Raw genomic sequence first — 18810 nt, 5'->3', positions numbered from 1 at the left:
TTACTCCTTAACTTTGCTTCACACCTTCCACTGCCATTTTGTATTTCTACACTTTATTTCCAGTTCATCGTATCCTTATTGTTCTCATATCCTCCCTGTTCACTTACTTTAGACAGTCCCATCCCTAAAGGTATAAATTTATTCTCCCAGATAATATGACATTCTCTTGGGCATGAAGTCTAGGAGCTAGAAAGGAAAAGGGAAAGAAAAGGAAAAGATAAGGGGAAGAAAAAGGAGGGAGAAGAAGAGGAAAGGAAGGGAAGGGAGAGAAGGAGAGGGGTGGGGAAGCGAGGGGAAAGGAGGGGAGAGGGAGGGGAGGGGAGGGGAAGGAGATGGGAGGGGGAGGGGAGGGGGAAGGGAGGGGAAGGGGAGGAGAAGGGAAAAAGGGAAGGGAGGGGAGGGGAGGGGAGGGGAGGGGAGGGGAGGGGAGGGGAGGGGAGGGGAGGGGAGGGGAGGGGAAAGCTGGATATTTGCCCTTTTAACCTGGAAAGCATTCTGGAACAAAGTCAGAGACCTAGTCTAAGAAGCTTGGGTCTTTTAGGAGCCTCTTGGAAGACAGAGGTACCAAGGTCAAAGAAATAACTTAAGAGATTTCTTGTGGTGATTTGAATCATATGTCTCCTGTAAACTCATGTGTTCTAAATGCTTGGTCCCCAGCTGGTGGCAGTTTGGAAGATGGAACCTTGCTAGAGGAGGAGTGAGTGTCATTAGAGGCCGGGTTAGGGGTTTTGTAGCCAGTAACTCCTTGCCAGAACTTGGCTCTCTCTCTTGCTGCTATTTTCTACCTGCACAAGGAGATGACATCCAGCCTCTGTTCATGCCATGCTTTTCCTCTGCCATAATGAAGCTTCTCCTCAAGACTGTAAGCCAAACTAAACCCTCTCCTCCCATCAACTGCTTTTGGTCAGGTGCTCTGTCCAAGCAATGAGAAGATAACCACAACATCCTGTAACAAGGATGTGCATCCCATTATTAGACATAATCCCAGGTGAAACAATACAAGAACTCGTTCCTCCAAAACACATTCTAAAAAGAAGTTAGAATTTTATTTTATTTTGAAATAGTCATGGCTAACAAAAATGAAAGGGCATAAAAATCCTTTACATTAGTCAAAATAATTCTAAATAATATACATTAAAACTCTTATATTAATTGCTATGGAATTTATTTTACAGGAATATTTTTAACATAAAAGTGATAAATGTGAGATATTTGTTAAGGTTATGGTACAGATAAAATGATGGAAAAAAATAAAATGATGGAAACACATGCTTGTCAAATATATTTAGGTATTTCTTTTTCATAGTAACAATTAGGTACAATGCAAACAAGTGGTAACATTTAGAATCTGGGTAAGCTTTCTCTATGTAAAATCATTAAAATATGTCTTTATTAAATGTGCTGGTATTTCTAAAAACTTTTGTTTGTCTAAGCTTTTGCTAGACAAACAAAATAATCATCTCATAGATTAATTTTAGGACTAACCTATATGTAGAACTTTTGAATGATTTCTGGGCCTTGTTCAGTGCTGAGATGAGCTAAAGTTGTCACTCAACATTAGTTCATTTTTAATAAATAACATGTTTTGGGCAATTAATATATTTAGATTATAAAATTATCAAGATAATGCCAGTATCATACCCAAAAAGACAATGTTAAATTTAGAATGTATTTACTGGATCATTTGATTCAATATTTATGTTTGTAGGAAAAATTCTTTAATAATATATGTGGTATAAACCTATATAAGTTTATAGCAGGTGCAACATAATAAATATGTTATTAGCAAATTTGTTCACTTTTATGATTTCATCTATAAATGCCTCCCATTATTTGAAGTATAGATATAAACTTAAGAGGTTTATGTAAACAAATCTTAGAAAATATTTATAAAATTAGGTTGACCATAATGATTATTTATATCATTTTTAATACTATATATTCAAAGTAATTAGACTTTCTCAAAATGTAAATCTACTTTTAATTTTAAAATGGTAGAGCTAACTTTAAAAGACAAGGATACTATGTTTCTTGTTAATTTTGTTAAGCATTTAATAGACTCAGGGATCATTTAAATGTGCAGAGTATTCAACTGTAAAAGTGTATGGTGTGGTATGACCAAAGGAGAACATGGGGTGTCCCCCCATCTATCACTCATCTGCATGTTTCCTTAGGACAGAATCTCTCACCAATTCTGGAGTCTTTCACTGGATCCAGAACTTTTCTTGAGCCCCAGCAAATCTCTTGTCTCTGCTCCCTACAATATTGGGGTTACAGATGTGCATGGCCATGCCCAGCTATTTACAAAGTGCTAGAGAACTAAACTCAGGTATCTCAAGACCCCTCATGCTCTTATGTTTGTTCAGGAAGTGTTCATACCCACTGAACCATTTCTCCAGCCCCTAAGTTGAAGTCATTCAATGACTTTATCACTCTGGTTAACTAGGGATTACTTATCTGAGATAGGCTTGTACACCAGAGGAAAAGTCTGTTTAAGGTCATTAATACTATCTTCAAAAATTCTAGGAGAGATGTTTCAAAATGCACTTATCTAGGTGACTTTTTAATGTCAAACATAAATACAATGCTACAAAATACAGCCATCTTTCCATGTCTAAAGCAAAAAGATTTCTTAAAATATTGTAGGGCTGGAGAGATGGCTTAGTGGTGAAGCGCTTGCCTGTGAAGCCTAAGGACCCTGGTTCGAGGCTCGATTCCCCAGGACCCACGTTAGCCAGATGCACAAGGGGGCACACACATATGGAGTTCGTTTGCAGTGGCTGGAGGCCCTGGCACGCCCATTGTCTCCCTTTCCCTCTCCCTCTCTCTCTCTCTCTGTCACTCTCAAATAAAGAAAAAAAATTATTGTTGTACTCTTAGTAATGTTTATAGAAAGGAACTAGCTTAGGAGGCATGATTTTATGTTTTGTTAAGATAAATGCTTATGTTTTCTGCTGATTTTGTCAGTCTTTTGAACATATACAACCACTCTAAAGAAACTTTGGGGCTGGAGAGACTGGCTTAGCAGTTAAGGTGCTTGCCTGTGAAGCCCAAGGACCCATTTTCAATCTCTCTCCAGATCCCACATAAGCCAGATGCACAAAGGTGAGACAAGAGCAAGATCACACATGCCCACTAGGTGGCCAAAGTGTCTGGAGTTCAATTGTAGTGGCTGAGGTCCTGGTGTACCAATTCCTTCCCTCCTTCCCTTCCTCCCTCCCTCTCTCTCTCTCTCTAAAATGAAAGAAAATATTAAAGAAACTTTGGTAACTGCAAAGCAGCATTATAATCAGGGCTGCAGACATGCTCCAGTCATGATCACTCTAGACACCCTGTACTAACCTTAGAAAGTAGCACTTTATGCAAGACAAGCCTTAGTTAACTCCCCATGAGTCTACAATCATTCTCACCATTCCAGAGAGAGAATATTTCCCCTAATGGCCCAATAAAAGGCCTATGATTGATGTAACCATAATTCTTTGTGCAGACCTTTGGGAACTGTAACACTAGCTGGCACTTACTGATGTTTCTGCTACCTAATGCTAAGGATTTGACTAGGTGCCAATAGATGATCATTTGTAATCATAGCCCAGAGCACTAAGCTACCAATCTGAGCATTTACAGCCCCAAGACACTGGCCTATAAAGCCTGGGTCCATAAGTCACTAGTCCTCTGAACTTGGAGCTATATACCTGATTATGTCAATTGAGCCCATTAGCCTTTGGCACCCAAAGACCTAGGTCTGCCAACACCCAAAGAATCACTGCTTGTCTACCTTTAAGTTCTGAATAAAGTAAAAGCCAGCTGAATGGTAATATCAAAGGTTTTATTATAAGAGAATGTATTCTGAAAACAAACCCTATGATGATGTTATTTTTTTCTCTCTAAAATAAAATAATAATAATAATAATAATAATAGTATATTCAACATTAGAGGATACAAACATTAACTATAAAAGGCCATTATCTGAAACATATAACTTGGAAAATGTCAGAAGATTTAATAATGAAAAAATTGGAATGGGCAAATGGCTCCCTCCCTCCCCCTCTCAAATAAATAAGTAAAAATTTTAGGGTGGATGGAGAAATTTCACAGTGGTTAAGTCACTTGCCTGCAAAGCCAAATGACTCAGGTTCAATTCCCCAGGACCCACATAAGCCAGATGCACAAGGTGATGTATGCATCTGGAGTTCATTTGCAATGGCTGGATGCCTTGGTGTGCCCATTCTCTCTCTCTCCCCCACTCCCACTCCCTCTCTTGCCAATAAATAAATAAATAAAATAATAAATATTTTTAGGGGCTGGAGAGAGTGCTTAGTGGTTAAGGCACTTGCCTTTAAAGCCAAAGGACCCAGGTTTAATTCCCCAGATCCCACATAAGCCAGATGCACAAGGTGGCGCATGTGTCTGGAGTTTGTTTGCAGTGGCTGAAGACCCTGGTATGCCCATTCTCTATCTGCTTCTCTTTCTTAAATGAAGAAGGAAGGAGAGTGGGAGGACAGAAGGGAGGGAGGGAAGGAAAGACTTAAAATAATAATAGAAATATTTTTTAAGAGTTCTCTGGTCCCAGTCTGTTCCCCTGCTGCTGCCTTGGGGCTGCCTGAACTCTGTGAGTTTATTGTGGAAGCAGGCCCCTTGCTCTGCCTTCCTGATTGAAGGGTCCCTGGGTCCCCATTTCTGGATGCCCTACTCCTGAAGGTGCATGCATAGAGTGAAAAGCCAGCTCTCCCTATCCCCCACTCCTTAGTTCCCTGGTCCTCTTGGTTCTCCTGCTGCTGGCTTTAGGCTGCTTGGACCCTGCAGGCTTGCTACTGAGGCAGGCACCTTGCTCTGCCTTCCTAATTGAATGGTCCCTGGGTCCCAAATCCCAGATCCCCTGCTTTGGAGAGTGCCTGCATAGAGTGAGTAGGCCAGAGCTCCTGGTTAGTTCCCCACCTCCCAGTTCCCTGGTCCCAGTACCTCTGCTGCTGCTCTGGTCCCTGCATATGGGTTGCAGAAAACAAAGCCTTTTGCTCTGGTTTCCTGTTGACTGGCCCATGGGTACCCAAATCCTTATTCCCCTAAGCCAGAGGGTGCATGAGTCACTGTAGGAGCTGGCATCTTTACCCCGCCTATCCAGCTTCTGGTTCCTAGTTCCCCAACCCCTGACCCCCATTGCTGAAGAGTACCTACAAGTGGAGTGAGGAGGCCAGAGCATCCAGTTCCCCACCTCCCAGTTCTCCAGGTACCTTTGATGTACTTGTAATCTCCACAATCTGTGCATCTGTGGTTAAAACCCCATTGTACACTAATCTGGTTCACAATTAGAACACTCAGTGAAGACCCTACAAGAATCCTACAAAGATCTTACTTGCTTCTCTCTCAACAGAATAAATAATCTCCCCAAGATGGGAAGATCACATTGCAAAAAACCAACAAAAGACAGAAAACTGAGAGATCTCCACTGTGGTGGTTAGATTCTGGTATCCCCCATAAACTTAGGTGTTCTGAATGCTAGGTTCCCAGCTGATGGAGATTTGGGAATTAATGCCTCCTGGAAGCAGTGTATTGTTGCGGGGGGGGATTATGGGTATTATAGCCAGGATCCCCTTCCCAGTGTTTGGCACACTCTCCTGTTCCTGTTGTCTATCTTATGTGGGCCAGGGGGTGATACCCACCCTCTACTCATGCCATTGTTTTCCCCTGCCATCATGGAGCTTCCTCTTGAGCCTGTAAGCCAATATAAACCTCTTCTTTTCCACAAGCTGCTCTGGGTTAGGTGATTTCTACCAGCAATGCAAACCTGACTGCAACAGTAAAGTGATACCAGGAATGGGGTTGCTGCTAGACACCTGACTGTGCAACTTTGGCCTTTTGGAGTTGATTTTCAAGAGGAATGTGAAAGAATTTGAAACCTTAGCCTAAGAGACACCTTGCAGTGCTGTAAGTACAGCTTGATGGACTATTTTGGTCAGAGTTGAAAGACCTGAATGCAGTAAGAACTATGGATTTGAGGTTTGGTTTATGAGGGTGAGAAAGAGTTTGGATTGGACTGGGCTAGAAGTTCATGTGAGAAGCTTGCTGTTATGCCCATGTCCTGAGAAGTTGTGTAGGGTTCCTTTGCATAGAAACAGACTGGTGTATGCAGAGGGATATGGCATAGAAAAAATGAAATACTTGCATCAACTGCTGCCTGTTCAGCTGCAATTGAGAGATTACAGCCTTTGAGACTGAGCCAGCTGACCTGCACTGGGACAACAGGAAGAATGTAGACTCTTTTGAAGGGGTCTGAGTGCTCAAGGGGTATCTTTTTCTTCAAAGTCTGCTTTATTCTCCCCTGGATTAACAAATTGGCACCCTACCTGGTATTATGGAGTATAAGAAATGCAGGAAAGAGAGGATCAATGAGTTTGCAACATGGTCATGTGTTTTGGAGATGGCCATGGGCAGCATGAAATGAAGCAGGTTTGCTAGATGCCTGTATGGAGACCCCATGGGGCCATGAGGAACTGTGGGTTGCAGGGGAGACCCAGTGGAGATGCCAGGACCACGAGATGGCTGCTAAGGAGAACTGCAGGCCCTGGATGATATTTTCCAGGACTGTGAGTAGCCTAGCTGGAGGGGAATAACTGGAATTCCAGGGACTTGTTGCTTGTTAGACTTATTGAACTTGGAAATTTGTCACTGGCTAGTTATTGGACTTGGAGTTACAGAGTTTGATGTTTTCCATGTTTAAATCTTGTGTTGGTTGAATGTTTCTTTGCTATGACCAATGCCATCTTTTGCAGTATGAATATTTACTCTGTGCCATTATGGATTTGTGGGGGGGATTTTTTAGTATTATGTATGTCTCAGTTAAAAGACCTTGGACTATGGGGGTGTATAAATTGGAATTGATAAAAACTATGAGGACTTTGAAAGTTAAGAGTAAATGCATTGCATTTTACATCATGGATGGTTAATAGTTTATGGGGACCAGGGACAGAATGTGGTGGCTTGACTCAGGTTTCCCCCATAAACTTAGGTGTTCTGAATGCTGGGTTCCCAGCTGATAGAGATTTGGGAATTAATGCCAACTGCAGGCAGTGTACTGTTTGGGGCAGGCTTATGGGTATTATAGCCATGGTCCCCTTGCCAGTATTTGGCACACTCTCCTATTCCTGTTGTCCACCTTATGTGGGCCAGGGGGTGATGTCCACCCTCTTCTCATGCCATTGTTTTCCCCTACCATTGTGGAGCTTCTTCTTGAGCCTGTAAGCCAAAATAAACCTCTTTTTCCCACAAGCTGCTCTTGGTTGAGTGATTTCTACCAGCAATGCAAACCTGTCTATAACATCCACCAAAGTTGCCTAGTCCCACAATGGAAGCCTCCAGAGAAATCAAAAGAAATTCAATCCCAAAATGAAAATACAACAAGAAATATGGCCCTGATCAAAAGAATTGCTAAACTGGAAGAAAACCATCAAAAAAAACCAAAAATGGCATCAATGAAACTGAGCAGAGCTTTTGTCACTGGGCTTAACTTAATTGAAGTAAACAAGAGAAGCCTCAAAAGAGATATAAATGAATTGAAGGTGAGCCAACAAATGGAAAATCTCAATAGCCAGTTGATTAAACTTTATGAAGACTTGATCAAATATATGAATGAATTCCAGGAAGCATCAAGAAAATGAGAACTTGAATTGAAATCATACCTCAAAAAAAGAGATGGGCATGATGCAAAATATCACAAAAGAAAACAAAAATCAAACAGAGCTTATAAAAATCTCTCTAAAACCCTTCACTAACAGAGTCACTCATGTGGAAGACAGAACCTCTGAGCTGGAAAACAAGACAAACGAAATTGACTGGAAGGCCAAAAATTTTGCTAAGCTCAAAATGTCATCCAAAAAGAATACAAAGGAACTGTGAGATACCCTAAAACACCAAAACATTCAGGTCATGGGTATACCAGAAAGAGGGGAATTCCAGGCCAGAGACACAAAGAACATATTCAACAAAATTATTAAAGAAATCTTCCCAATCTTGCAAAAGAGAGGCCTATCTACAGTAAGGACTAAAGAAGAAACTCTACAAGGCACATCATAGTTCAAACTCTTAACAATAAAAACAAAGAGAGAGTGCTCTAGCATACAAACACTTCAAAACCAAAAAAAAAAAATCTACTATGGCTTCCTACACAAGCTACTATACCTAGAGAAAGTAGCACTCATAATAGATGGTGAAAGGTGAAAATTCAACTCTATGATTATATGAACACAAATTCAAATCCACAAAGGATACTTCAGGGAATATTCCACACAGAAGAGTCAAACAACAAATCTCAAGAGGCTACACGAAAATTACAATAACAAAAACTAGAGCAAGCTCAAAAAAGTACAAAGCAGAGAAAGCACCAAACTCCAGAAAGCACCCCACCGTGGCAGGGATTAAGTTGAGCCTCACAGCTAAAACCTTAAATATTAATGGTCTTAACTCACCTATCAAAAGATACAAGTTAACAGGGTGGATCAAAAAAAAAATGGACCCTTCTATATGCTGTCTTCAAGAAAACCACCTCAATACTAAAAACAGACACCTCCTCTGAGTGAAAGGATGGGAAATGTTATTCCAAGCAAATAAGAAACAAGCAGGTGTTGCTATATTAATCTGATAAAACAGACTTCAAACCAAAAGTAATCAAAAAGGACAAAGAAGATCACTTCTTACTCATCAAAGGAACAATCCAACATGAGAACATGACAATCATAAATCTTTATGCACCAAACACAGGTGCACCTGAGTTTATAAAGCAAAACCTACTTGAAAATAAATCAGAAATAAACACCAACACCATCATAGTCAGAGACTTCAATACTCTACTATCATCCAGAGACAGATTATCCAAGAAGAAAATCAACAAGGGAAATAACAGACGTCAATAACACCATAGATCAACTAGATCTAACAAACATCTACAGAACTTTCCACCCCAACTCTACAGAATACACCTTTTCCTCAGCAGTCCATGAAACATTCTCCAATACAGACCATATAGTAGTCCATAAAGCATGTCTCCATAAATTCAGGAAAATTGAACTAACTTCCTGCATCGTATCAGATCACCATGCTTTAAAGCCAGAAATAACAAGAGACACATCAGGAACTCTACCAGTTCCCAGAGACTGAACCACATACTTTTTTTTTTTTTTCTGAGGAATACACTTATTTAATTTATTTGAGAGAGAGAAAGAGAATAGAAACACTAGGGCCTTCAGCCACTGTCAACAAACTGCAGATGCATGTGCCACTGGTTTACGGGGGTCTTGGAGAATCAAACCTGGGTCCTTTGGCTTCACAGGCAAATGCCTCAACCACTATGCCATCTCTCCAGCCCAACAACACACTTTCAAACAATTAATGGGAGGTAGAAAAAAATCAAAAGTGAAATTGTAAAATTCCTAGAATTGAATGATAATGAAAACACAATTTACCAAAACACATGGGACACAATGAAGGCAGTCCTGAGAGGGAAATTTATAGCACTAAATATCTTCATAAGAAAAACAAAGATCCCCAACTAATAACCTAACTGTCCAACTTAAGGCAATAGGAAAACAAGAAGAATACAATCCTAAGAGCTCCAGACAGAAAGAAATAATCAAGACCAGAGCAGATATTAATGAATTGAAAACTAAGAAAACCATTTTAAAATCAATGAAACAAAGAGCTGGTTCTTTGAAAAAAAATAAATGAGATTGACAAACCTCTGGCCAATTTGATCTAGAAAAAAAAGAGAAGTCTCAAATTAACATAATCATAAATTCAAAAGAAGATGTCACAACAGACATCAAAGAAATTGAAAGACTCATCAGAACATAGTTCTAAAACCTCTACTCCATAAAATTGGATAATTTTGAAGAAATGTATGAATTTCTAGCTACATACCACCTACCAAAACTAAACTCAGAACAGATTAATCTCCTAAACAAATCTATCACATCCAACAAGATTAAAAAGGTAATCAAAAGCATCCCAAAAAGAAAAGGCCAGAATCAGATGGCTTCTCAGCCGAATTCTATCAAACCCTCATGGACGACGAAAACCAATTTTTCTCAAACTGTGTCATATAATCAGAGAGCAGGAATGCTCCCCAAATTTTTAAAAATATACTTTATTTTTATTTATTTATTTGACAGAATGAAAGAGGGAGAGAGAGAATGGGCATGCCAGGGCCTCCAGACACTTGGAAATGAACTCCAGATGCATGTGCTACCTTGTACATATGGCTTACATGGGTCCTGAGGAGTCGACCCTCCGTCCTTTGGCTTTGCAGGCAAATGCCTTAACAACTAAGCCATCCCTCCAGCCCGCCCAACTTTTTTGTTTGTTTGTTTGTTTTTGTTTTTTCAAGGTAGGGTTTCACTCTAGCTCAGGCTGACCTGGAATTCACTATGTAGTCACAGGGTGGCTTCGAACTCATGGCAATCCTCCTACCTCTGCCTGCCGAGTGCTGAGATTAAAGGCATGCGCCACCATGCCCACAACTTTAATGAAGCAAGCATTACCCTAATATCAAAACCAGACAGAGAGTCGGGTGTGGTGAATTCCAGGTCAGCCTGGGCTAGAGTGAGACCCTACCTTGAAAAACTTAAAAAAAAAAAAAAAAGGGCTGGAGAGATGGTTTAGCGGTTAAGCGCTTGCCTGTGAAGCCTAAGGACCCTGGTTCGAGGCTCGGTTCCCCAGGTCCCACGTTAGCCAGATGCACAAGGGGGCGCACGCGTCTGGAGTTCGTTTGCAGAGGCTGGAAGCTCTGGCGCGCCCATTCTCTCTCTCTCCCTCTATCTGTCTTTCTCTCTGTGTCTGTCGCTCTCAAACAAATAAATAAAAACTTTTAAAAAAATTATAAAAAAAAAAGACAGAGACATAAAGAAAAAAACTATAGGCCTATATCACTAATGAATTTAGATGTAAAGATCCTGAACAAAATCCTTGCAAACCAAAATCAACACCAATTCAACAACATATTGAAGCATTATCCACCTTGATCATGTAGGCTTCATCCCAGGGATGCAGGAATGGTTCAACATATTTCAACATATGGAAATTGGTCAACATAATACACCACATAATAAACCACATGATCATCTCAATTGATGCAGACAAGACCTTTGACAAAACACTGGAAAGAATAGGCAGGAAGGTTTATATCTCAACACAAAAAAGACTATATATAAAGCACCCAAAGCCCAAATAATACTTAATGGGGAAAGACTCAAGAAGTTCCCATTGAGATTGGGAGCAAGACAGAGGTGCCCACTCTCACCATAGCTCCTCAAAACAGTATTAGAAGTACTAGCACAAACAACAAGACAGGAGAAAGAAATAAAAGGAATAAAAATTGGAAAGGAAGATGTCACACAAAAATCAGTAGTCTTTCTATATGCCTAGGACAAATATACAAAGAAATAAATCAGTGAGGCTGTCTCATTCTCAGTAGCAACAACAAAAAAATTAAGTACTTTGGAATAACACTTACCAAGGATATGAAAGACCTATATAATGCAAACATTTTTTTAAAAATCAAGGACTTGAGAAGATGGAAAGATCTCCAATGCTCCTGGATGGGTAAAAATATTGTGAAGATGGCAATTCTACCAAAAGCAATATACAAATTTAATGCAATACCAATAAATAGCCCAGCATCATTCTTCATAGAAATAGAAAACTCAAAATTCATATGGAATGGCAGCAGGCCTCATATATCCAAACATATCCTCAGCAAGGAATATCACCATACCCAATCTAAAGCCATATTACAAAGCTATAATAACAAAAAAAATCATGGTATTGGCATAAAAAAAAACCAGAAACATAGACCAATGGAACAAAACTGAAGATCTGGATCTTAGGTCCAGTAATTAAATCTACTTGATATTTGACAAAGTGCCATTAAAGTAGACCAATTAGATAACCACATGTAGAAAAATTAAATTAGATCCACTCATCTTACCATACACAAAAATCAAGTCCAAATATATGACCTGAAACTCTTCTCCTGCTGTAAGAAAAAAAATAGGAGAAATTCTCCATGATACAGGAGTGAGGAAAGACTTCCTGAACAAAACCCTAGTATCCCAGGAGATTAAACAATCACTCAACCAATGGGATCTCCTGAAGCTAAAAAGCTTTTGCACAGACAAACATACCAAAACCAGAGCCAATAGATTACCCATAGAATGGGAGAAAATCTTTGCCAGCTATTCCACTGACAGAAGCCTAATATCTACAATCTATAGAGAACTCAAAAACCAATCAAACAACCCACTCCAAAAATGGGGCAGAGAACTGAACAGGGAGTTCTCAGAGGAAGAAATACAAATGGCTAACACACATAAGAAAATGTTCAACATCCCTAACCATTAGGGAAATGCAAATTAAAACAACCATGAGATTCCACCTTACTCCAGTAAGGATGGCACTTATTAAAAAATCTAACAACATGGGTTTGGGGATTTAGCTCACTGTATGAGCACTTGCCTAGCAAGCGCAATGCCCTGGGTTCAGTCCTCAGCACCAAAAAAAAAAAAAAAAATCTAACAACAAATGTTGGTGAGGAGGTGGGGAAAGATGAACCTTCATCCACTGTTGGTATGAATGTGAACTTGTACGCCACTATGGAAATCAATGGAGATTCCTGAAAAGGATAAACATTAAGCTGCCAACAGACCCAGTTATTCCCTTACTGGGCATTTTTCTTAAATGTTCCATGCAGCACTACAGATATATATGCTCAACCATGTTTATAAGATGCTCAATTCATTATAGCTAAAAACTAGAAGCAACCCAGATGCCCATCGTTGGATGCAAGGATAATAAAATTGTGGTATATTTACACAATGGAATTCTACTCAGCAGTATGAAAAAAATCATACAATAAAATTTATAGAAAAATGGACAGACTTGGAACAGATCGTACTCAGCAAACTCACACAATCACAGAAAGACAAATGCTATATCATCTCACTTATCTGCAGTTTCTAACCTGGACCAGCTCGAGTTGCTGACATACTGAATAGGGAACTCATGGCCCAGACAATAGGGATGGAAGGGTTTGGGGAGAGGGGAAGGAAAAGGTGGGGAAAAACAAACACAAAACTAAATCAAATACCATAGAAACCTTTATCCTTGGAGATAGACTAAAAGATACAACCCTCAAAAGAAGTAAGGGGGTACACCTGTAAAGAAGAGCCCTGAGTATGGGATGAAGCCTAAACTTAAAAAAAAAAATGTCTCTGGCCTGTAACTTCCAGTACTACAAATTGTTTGCTACACACAATAAGCTGTTCTTCAGAGACAGAGAGACCTATAAGGGCCCCAAGTCAAGACAGGTTTCTGTCAAAGCACTTGACTAGCCATCTGAGGCAAAAGGTAAGACCTTATTGCTGAAGACATCATATGCTGCTGACACAGAGCATGGACAGACCTGGCTGGAATCCAGAAGAGAGCAGGTCCCCAGACAGCCCATCTAGTGCTGGAAAGCGCTACGCATGAGCTACTGGGAGAAGGTGGCTAACAACAGTCTGAGCAACCAGACGTCTAAAATACTCATAAGCAAACACCCTGACATGATGTACATGCCAGTGCAATAGTGGCACACAACCTTGGTGGGTAACCAATAGCTTTCTGATTGGCTAAGATATCTGCTCATTGTAAAGAAACCAATATTTGGAACTGGAAACTGCTCAGGGAAATTTGCAGAAGGGAGGGGGCAGAAAGATTGCAAGAACTACAGGTTGAGACATCATGTCCTTCCCCCTCAAAAAAATAACTCTCACAATGCATAACCCACAACCTCATAGGGAATACCTGAAACCTCACTAAGGAGGGTCCCCAGCAGAAAGGGGGCAGGGATGGAGAAAAAGAATACCAACACATGATGTATCCATACAAAATATGTTGATAATAATGATAATAATAATAATAATAAATGAGTCTATGGAGACATTTACATTCAAACCACCACACCCTACTTCTCCCTCCTTCTCCCTCCCTCCCTCTCCCCTTCTCTCTTTGTCTCCCAAATAAATAAATGTTAAAATAATTTTAAAACTTTTACCAAGTTATCCAAAAGTTAGAATTTAAGAGAAAAATATTATGAATCAATAGAAAGCTGTAATTTGTGTTGTTATATACCATTTACTAATCTACAATAGTAATATCTGTAATCTGTGTCACCACTCTACTTTGCTTTCAATGCTAGTATTTAAGGGATTAAAATAGAGACTTTGGTTACTGAAATTACTATATGTTTGTGCTCAAAGTAGGAAATTAAATACAAAATATATGGTTTGAAAAATCTTACTGAGACATGATAAGGGAAACAGCTTATGCTGAGAAGCCAGAAAAATCATCTTGAATGTTTCTACCAACTGGTATTGGATATAACAATAACTACAGGTAACCTTAAGCATCAAGATAGTAATGAGCATATCTATTTAAATAAAAAAACCATGACAGATAAAATGGATATTAATAAACTCATTGTTATATTTTGTGGTACTTTATTATCCATCAATACATGATCAAGATAATTATGTTTAATATTATAAAGGTATCATTTACAGTTCACACTTTTCACCAAATACTAGTACTGGGAGCAAGGGAGAGAGAAGGCAAAGATCACAATTACTGCTAAAAATAAATAAATAGCAGGTACTATCACAGATTATAGTTTTCTTTTTACTGAGAGAAGCAAACATTTACTTCAAATTGCAGTATGTGCTTTTCAATCACAAAAAGAAAGAAAAGAACAGTGATCCACAGTGGTCACACCTGTGCAAAAAACTTGAAATACAAAAGGTATTGATCTGCTTACACTGCAGGAGAAAGAAAATACAGTAGCTGAGATATGGCACTCCTGGCAACCACATTCTAAGCCAAACAGAATGCCTTTAAGATGATTAAATTTATTTGTGTATTAGTAAGAAAGCCCCACCACCATAAATAGTAGAATATTTAAAAATAAAAAAAAATATTTATATCTATCTAAGATAGATAGTGTATACTGTATATTAGAACTCTTTTAAGTGCAGAGATGGTTCAGGTTTTGCCTTTTTTATAGTTTAATTAAATAACTACCCATATGTTTATAAAGTTCAACTCAATCGCAGAAGCCAATTTAAATCAAGGACCATGTTATCAAAGTTGCATAATTTCAATTGGGACTGCCAGCAGGATTATAGTTTTCTATTGACAATTGAGATTTCTGGAGCTGGAGAGATGACTTAGCAGTTAGGACACTTGCCATGAAGCCTAACGACTCCAGGTTCAATTCCCCAGTACCCATGTAAAGCCAGATGCACAAAGTGGCACATGCATCTGGACCTCGTTTACAGTGACTGGAGGCCTTGGAGAGCTCATTCTCTCTGTCTGTTTCTATCTCTCTCTGCTTGCAAATAAATAAATTTTAAAAATATTTCTCATTTATTCAAATTCTAATGTTTGGGTAATTTAATCAAGATCTTAAAATACAATAGAAACTATTCCTATATAAGCATGCCTGAGAGAAAAAAATGACAAATAGTGTGTTTCAAATGTAGAAATACATGGAAAAATACTTTTGAAGGTGGTTCACAACTAAAGGCATTTTGGCCCCATAACACATTTGGCAAAATCTTACCTCCTTTTTCATTGTCACAACATAAAAGATGTAGGGAGACAGCATCGTCTACTGGATAGAAATCGTATGCTAAATATTTACATTACACAAGACATTCAAGACCAAAATGTCATGCCAAAAATTGGAAAGCTAGATTAGGGAGTTAGCTCAGTTTGTATACTCTACAAGGATGAGGAACTGAATTTGATAACCCAGAAACCATCTAAAAATGCTAGGCATGGTCAGTTTCAGGATACTGAAAAATCAAGCTGGAACTGAGCTAGAATCCTCCCCTCTGCTGGCTGGCTGAAAGTTCCATGCAGGCTGGTAGTGGAAAATAATCATCAACAGCCTTTATCCAGCAGTGGACTCTGAAAACAATACAACTGGCCAGCCAGGCAAGATGTGCCCACAGGTGAAATAGTGACATGACTGTTACAGGAGTAACCAACTGCTATCTGACTGGATTTGAGATGTACTCCACAGGAGAAAAACTATATTGGGTACTGAAAACCTAGTCAAAAGCCAGTGGGCTGGGTGTAGTGGCTCACACCCTTAACTGAGGTTGTAGAAAGAGGACTGCTGTGACTTCAACTTTGAAAGAAGCCTGAGGCTACAGAGTGAGTTCCAGGTCAGCATGGGCTAGAGTGACATTCTACTTCAAAAAAGAAGAAAAACAGCTGGGTGTAGTGGCACACACCTTTAATCCCAGCACTCAGGAGGCAGAATTAGGAGGATCACCATGAGTTCAAGGCCACCCTGAGACTACATAGTGAATTCCAAGTCATCCTGAGCTACAGTGAGATCCTACCTAAAAAAAAAAAAAAAGCCAAAGGTTGGATAGGTCATAAGCCCTAAGGGGAAGCTACTACCACTGTTTGGCTAAATAGAGATATATTGTGCTCATGAAATTACCCTCTAAATATGTATGTTTATGTCCATAGATTAGTGCTGCTTTCATTTTCAGTCTGAGAAGCTTATTTTTATAGATGGTGGTAACTTCTTGGGAGAATTGAGACTCATAAAAATCCTAAAAAGAAGTGACAATTAAGTGCTCAGCACTAAATGACACATTTTTATCACACCCACCAAAACTCAGGGTATACTGAAGAAGAAGTGACAGAAATAATATATGAGCCAGAGGATAGAAAGGAGTGCTTTGGAGCATTGTCTTAGGGACATAAAATGACCATTTCATTCATGTCCTCACAAAGGGCTATTGTTACCTGCCATCAACATGTATTCATAGATGACCGGGGAAGGGAAAAAGACATCAAGCTAGAAGAATTAACTGAAAAGAAGAAGGGATATAGGGGAGGGGCAAAAGAAAATAATGGGGGATATTATGACCAAAGTACATTGTATACATGTCAATGAAAATTGTACTATAAAAAATGTTTACCTAGTACATAAAGAAAAATTCTGGGTATGGAAGAGCCTCCCAAACTGGGAAGTTAAGAGACAGGAGAAACTCTATGGCTCACTAACCAGCTAGTCTAGACTAATTGGTGAGCTCCAGGCCAATGAGAGATCCTGTCTCAAAGGAGGTAAACAGTGTTTTTGAGAATGACAGCAAAGTTTGTCCTCTGGCCTCCACACATATACACACCTGCACACACTTGTACACCACATACAAGTGAACATACATCACATATGTACACACACATACATGCATGCACACATTCAAAAATGAGAAAGCCCCACTATAATGAATTAAAATCTGAAGGTACTGGGTTGGATATATGGCTTAGCGGTTAAGGTGCTTGCCCGCACATGTCTGTAGTTCATTTGCAGTGGCTAAGGCCCTGGCATGCCAGTTCTCTCTCAAACTCTCGTTCTCTCTCTCTCATAATTTTTTTCAAATTTGAAAATATCCTAATTTTGAGCTATAAAGATTGCTTAGCGGCTAAGGCCTGCAAAGCCTAAGGACCCAAGTTCAATTCTCCAGTATGCACATAAGCCATATGCACAAGGTGGCACATGCATCTAGAGCTCATTTGCAGTGGCTAGAGGCCCTAGTACACTCATTCATTCTCTCTCTCTCTCTCCCCCTTTCTCTCTCAAGTAAACAAATAGGTAAATTTTAGAACTCTCAAATTTTCTTTATAAATGAAAAAAATGTGATAAAGCAGAAACTTTTTCAATATAAAAAAGGCATAATATATCACACATTAGGCTACAAAAAACCAAAAATGTTAATACTAATTGTGAAAGAGTAAACAGACCAAGGGATATAGCTCATGAGTAGAACTCTTCTCTAGCATATGTAAGACCCTGGGTTCAATCCCCAGTGCTGAAAAAAGAATAATCAAAAAGAGCAGTCTTGGGCTGGAGAGTGCTTAGCAGATAAGCACTCGCCTGTGAAGCCTAAAGACCCTGGTTTGAGGCTCGACTCCCCAGGACCCATGTTAGCCAGATGCACAAGGGGGCGCACGCATCTGGAGTTCATTTGCAATGGCTGGAAGCCCTGGCGTGCCCATTCTCTCTCTCGCTCTCTGCCTCTTTCTCTCTCTGTCACTCTCAAATAAATAAAAATAAACAAAAAAATAGCAGTCTATAAATAGATTAGTGGAGAAGAATGTCCTTAGATATAACTGGTAATTAAAATATACCTTATTAGATTAAATTTGTATCAACAATAAAAGACAACACAAAATCTAGTACGTAAAATTAACATTCTGTGCCAATAACAATTATTTAAATTTTTATTTCAACAAAACTATTAAGATCAACAAATAATGCCTAGTTTGACATTAATTGAAATTTTCCCATTTTCATTTTTATCAATAAATTCATCTAACTATGTGTTTCTAAAGAACTAAAACTATAAATAAGTTAACTTACTTTTTGTCAAATCTCAAAGAAAAATATTTTAAAGCCTTAATAGGCTTTTTGTTGTTGTTGTTGTTGGCTTTTCAAGGTAGGGTCTTACTCTAGTCAAGGCTGACCTGAAATTCACTCTCAGGGTGGCCTCGAACTCATGGGGATCTTCCTACCTCTGCCTCCCAGGAGCTGGGATTAAGGTTTTTTTCAAGATAAGCTTTTTATAGTTATGACCACATTTGGATTTTTGTCCTTTCTAAAATATTGTTTTAATACTGCTGAGACTGAGAAGAATCAGATACATTTACCTAAAGAATAAAAAATGACAGTAGCTACTATAAAAGATTAAAAGATAGACCAGTATCAG

At 39.1% G+C, this 18810-nt stretch overlaps 1 protein-coding gene across 6 annotated transcripts in view; it reads right to left on the bottom strand.

Annotated features, from left to right (window-relative positions):
• Positions 1-18810, bottom strand: part of Dock3 (dedicator of cytokinesis 3) — a 455655-nt gene that overhangs the window by 319358 nt on the left and 117487 nt on the right. The window lies entirely within an intron of this gene.

The sequence above is a fragment of the Jaculus jaculus genome, chromosome 17, assembly GCF_020740685.1.
Source record: "Jaculus jaculus isolate mJacJac1 chromosome 17, mJacJac1.mat.Y.cur, whole genome shotgun sequence".
Lineage (NCBI taxonomy): Eukaryota > Metazoa > Chordata > Mammalia > Rodentia > Dipodidae > Jaculus > Jaculus jaculus.
The sequence above is the reverse complement of the archived record's forward strand: the minus strand, read 5'-3'. Positions and strand labels throughout refer to the sequence as shown.